Below are 5,182 nucleotides of genomic sequence, written 5' to 3' on the forward strand. Positions count from 1 at the left end.
GGAGAGCCGTTACTTGACGACTAACACGGCCCTGCTGGCGTGATGCGTCGGATTTGTCGTTGCGGTCGTGCGCTACGATGCAGTGCCGCGAGGATCGGTTTCCCCGGGGCGGCGGTGCGGCTTCGCGGGGTCGACCTTACGAATCGAGTAAGGTGACGGATCGGTACGCGAGGATGTAGGCTTTACAAATCCGACACGTCTCCGCGAGTGTCGACTCTACGAATCCAACGAGTCGACGGAGCGGTAGCCGGTACGGATTTAATAAGTCTACGCGGAGGTCGACTTTACGAATCCAACAAGTCGACGGAGCGGTATCGAGGAATGTCGACTTTACGTATCCAATAAGTCGACGGAGCGGTAATCAAGGATGTAGACTTTACGAATCCAATAAGTCTACGCGGATGTCGACTTTACGAATCCAACAAGTCGACGGAGCGGTATCGAGGAATGCCGACTTTACGTATCCAATAAGTCGACGGAGCGGTAATCAAGGATGTAGACTTTGCGAATCCAATAAGTCTACGCGGATGTCGACTTTACGAATCCAACAAGTCGACGGAGCGGTATCGAGGAAGGTCTAGGATACGGTGTTCTAGGTAGCGGTGTTCGCGAGGTGCTACTGCTGTTGGAGTCTGAGCTCTGTTCAGCGGAGTGCCTCGGAAGACCGCTCTCGCTGAGTTTTTCGTGCGGTCTTTTATACTACTTTTCACATGATATCGTGTTGTGATATTTGCGGTCGGTCGGTGATGTTTACATCGGTTTGTCGCGTGTTCGGTTTCGTGACGAGTCGTTTGATCTTATCGTTAATACGGTTCTTGTTCTATTTGTTTTACGAACGGCTCGTTACAATGTTTTAAATAATTGTTTATGGCATGTAATTCGTACGATCCTTCAGGAATTGAAATTACCCTGTCATCTTCACCAAAGTAAAATTTATTGTTCGATGCGTTAAATTCGGTATTGTATGATAAGATTCGAAAGTGGTCAAGCCAAGTTTATAATCATCATCGCTCAAATCTATGGCAGGAAAGTAGCTCGCCGTAAGGCGACATTGCCCGACAGCGTAAGCGTCAGTGACATACTCGGGGAACTGTCAAACGAATATAGAGTTCTCAAAATGAAACATCAGGAATTTAAGTAAGTTTGCCGTTGTCGACAGTTTGCAGGAAATGTAAACACAGTTGTCCGCAAGTTCTTTCTTTGTAACGTTGATAGGGTGCGCGATTGTACTCAATTTTCACTACATCTCTTTCGAGATATCAAATCAATTTTTTGGGTGGTCGACGACGGCAAACCTACTTAAATTCCTGATGTTTGGTTGTGAGAACTCTGTGAGACTCTCTTGTGAGACTCGTTTGACAGTTCCCCGAGTATGTCACTGACGCTTACGTTGTCGGGCAATAGCAGCACCCTTACGGCGAGCTACTTTCCTGCCATAGATTTGAGCAATGATGATTATGAACTTGGTTTGACTATCTTTGAATCTTATCATACGATACCGAATGTAAACGCATCAAACAGTAAATTTTACTTTGGTGAAGATGATAGGGCAATTTCAATTCCTGAAGGATCGTACGAATTGCATGCCATAAACGGTCGAAGATTACCAAAACTATCGAAATATATCGCGCATTCTCCTCTCTTTGCGTACGTCACCTAATGAGTATCAGATCTTTCAGCGTCGTCCAAATTTATGATATTGCTTTCGTTTATACGCGGTAACATCGTGAGTGCGTTACGCATAAACATATCTCGGAAAAATGGAATACGCAAGCGCTTCGCCAAATAGTCCAATTGAACGTTGGTGGTTGCACCGGCATTGTAGGCATTTTTATCGTTTCATCGATGTTTTTTTTTTGAGACGCCATTTCCACGTTTGTATGGAGCAAGATAGACTCCTCGATTTTTCGTGACGCGGTCTTCCATGACACAATGATGACGTTTTAATTCTTCCAGTTGACGTTGAGCAGCTTTGTTGTCATTCACAACCTTTGCAACCTCCGCTGCTCCTCCAATCAGCGAACCGACTACTCCCAATAACGGTAGAACTGGCAAAACACCACCACGTTTCGCTATCAGAAGTATTCGTTTTTTATTCATCTTTGTTCGAAATGGACGCGATCCCACCCTGAGATCGAGAATTGGAATATTCTCGACTGCGAAATCACGTGTCCGACGCGTGAACTCGGATAAGGTCGTCGCTGACGCGAGCCTAACCGTACACGCGATTCTCGATCTTTCCAGCATGATGTGATCTAATTTGAACTACAAACAAACAAACAAACAAAGAAGAAGACGGTTAGGATCGCGAGCGATGATTTCGTGTCCAAGCGTCTATTGTTCCAAATAATCGCAGCGATCTCGGGGGAAAGTATCAACGAATCACAGCGCACCACGAAAAATTGAAAAGCGAAGTGTCATCCTTTTCTCGCCAAGACAAAACGTTATAAACGCCGCATCTCGGGAATTCAAGTCAGTCCGGCTGTCGAGTTATAGTTCTGAAGCTAGCAAATCTGCAAGTCGAGCAGAACCAAAGTGCCAACACGGAAAGTCGATCCGTCTCAAAGCTAACGCGACCTATCCTTAGTCGTCCTCAGAACCAGAGGTCACGCGATCCTCAGCCTATTCGACAGTCGAAGACTTGAATCCCCGATCCAAAACGGCTGCATCCGGTTGCGTCGCCGACGAACCAGTCCGCCGAATCATCTTTCATTGTATCTCCGTTATTATGCATTAAATATTGTTAAGACAAACCAAATACGAATACAGTTCTTTTCGCCTCCACTCCTATCCACCTCCTCCTAACCAAAGCAAATCTCCTATTCACTGCTCTAATTTGAGCGGACCAGCGATCAGGCGATCAAGTGGCGATCGCAGATTCGCGACTGTTACATCAAACAATCTTCTTCCTCTTCGTTTTCAAACCCATGCCGAGTTTTGTCTTTGCTTCCATAAACGTCCAGACTGCTGTAGCTGCGGCTCTCTCACCGAGAGTCGAATCTTTTGAAGTTATGTGCTCCTGAGCTTTCACAGTGAGAATCTTATCCGCCACGTGTCTACCGGTAAGGTTATTGCTCCGAGAATATGCAATGTCGTGCTCGCGGCACGCCTCGACCAATAGATTAATGGCTCGATCACCTCTGGCCAATCGTTTTGCCAAGCGAGTTCCAGGACCGAAAAAATTATATCCGGAGATGTGCAACTTTACAGGAAGTGTGTTTATCGCACGATTTACCAGACCTCTACTAACTTTTGCCGTCTTTGGCGACATTCGTTGCAGTCCCTGATCAATGGCGCTGGACCGTCGATATGCCTTCGTTGTCACGGACGATTATAATGTTCTAGACACCAGTGATACTGCTAAACCTCCGAGTCAGCCCTTATATGCTCGGGGTGTCTGTCTCACTAAACGTCAATGTGCTTCGGAAACCCGCGTAATAGGACAACCTTTGGTATGCATTTTAACTGTTCGGGGGTTAGGTCTCGAATGTCAGGAGTATCCGACAGTAGGAAAAACATTTTCGAAACTGAGCAATTTTGATACGATGCATCCCTATAAATAGTTCAATCGGAACGACTCGTTAACAAAACCATTTTCGCAACTTACAGAGAAAACATGAGGTTTTTGAAGCAACCAATAGCGATACGCATGAAAAATTTCGATGATAGAACGCAATCAATGTTCGATCAAGAGACACGTCGACATGGAAACATGCTTCCAAACACGAGTGACGATTTATTTTTCTATTTTATCTTGATTCGCTCGTCGGAGTCCGGGTTCGTGTGAGGGGCAGAGAGAAAGAGAGAGAGAGAGAGAGAGAGAGAGTCGCTATTCTATTTTCAATCTGAATGTATTTAAAAAAATCTTATTTACAAATGAAGTATGTACATTATATACATGATAGTATCGGCGTGCGGTGAACGGTGCGGATCATACAGCTAAGGTACGCGGAACGATGGTTGCAACGGCAACGCGTTCGTCTACTGGATGGGAACGCGGTCGAACGAGCGACACGATGTTCCCCAGGAGTCAGGAGTGACGGTTGAATCGGCAACGCGTCCGTCAAGAGGATGCAAAAATGACGATGGTTGGAATCGGCAACGCGTTCGTCAAGAGGATGAGAGCGCGGTAGCGGCCGAATCGGCGACTCGTCACCAGAAAAGACATCGTCTGTTGGGATATTGTCTCTAACTGATCTCGTTAGAGACCGGTCGACGACTCTTTTCGGTAGCGCCGAGCGTCCCCCTTTTATCGTGTGAACTCACGAAATTTGATGAGACAAGGCCGCGGCGCTCAGCCGGCGCCACGTAGCGGCGCCACGCCGGGCCGAGTTAGCGCGCTTCGAGGCTCGTCGCGGTCCACGATTACGAGAGGTGGGGAAAACGCGATATCTCTACCTCGGCGGTACCGGAGAAGGTGCGTGTGTGCGTGCGTGCCCGTGGGCTTCCCACCGTCGGCGTGATGCGCGACATCGCCGCCGTCGTCGCGACCGGTGAGACACGTCTCGAATCCACACCGTCAGAGGGCGGTGTGAACCACTCGTGAGGCACGCTCACCAGTCGCGAATCGGGCGGCGACTCGTAAAAGTCGCGCAGCACGCCGACACGTGAGAACGCGCCGGCACGACTCGTGGTACGAGTCGCGGCTGTACTGCGGGGCGCGCAGTCTATGGCCGCGGCCGCTCTGCTCACCGGCGTCGTCTCCTGTTGCAGCGGCGTTGTTCTCTCGCGCAAAATGGCCGCTCTTGGTGCACCGGCTGTTGCTCTCGAAGCGGATGTCTTTGTCGCCGATGCCCTCGTGACGGCCGCGTACGAGGGGGAGACGTCCTCCCGTGAGGACGCCGTTGCGTACGCCGACGGCGACGGCGTTTTCCGCGACCTCGTTGTTAGCGGCGACGGACGTAGTGTGGTGGTAGTGGTGGACGTGGTGCTCGGTGTTGTGGTCGTCGCAGTCCTCGTGGTAGAGGACGGTGGCCTGCCGCGCGTTGCCGCGACTCGGGTGAGACGCCGCTCATCCTCCGAGGCAGGCTCCGGAGCCGCCCGCGTACGCGTCCGCACACCCGATGTTCCGGCGCGCGCGACGGACGCCGACGGTACCGTGCTCGCTGTAGTCGGGGTCACCGCGGACACCGGCGACGCGACTGCCGACGTCGTTGTCGTCGCCGGGGCGTGGGGGGACGGG

Source organism: Odontomachus brunneus, unplaced genomic scaffold, assembly GCF_010583005.1.
Source record: "Odontomachus brunneus isolate Ranch 3 - 2012 unplaced genomic scaffold, Obru_v1 Obru_scaffold_109, whole genome shotgun sequence".
Classification (NCBI taxonomy): Eukaryota; Metazoa; Arthropoda; class Insecta; order Hymenoptera; family Formicidae; genus Odontomachus; species Odontomachus brunneus.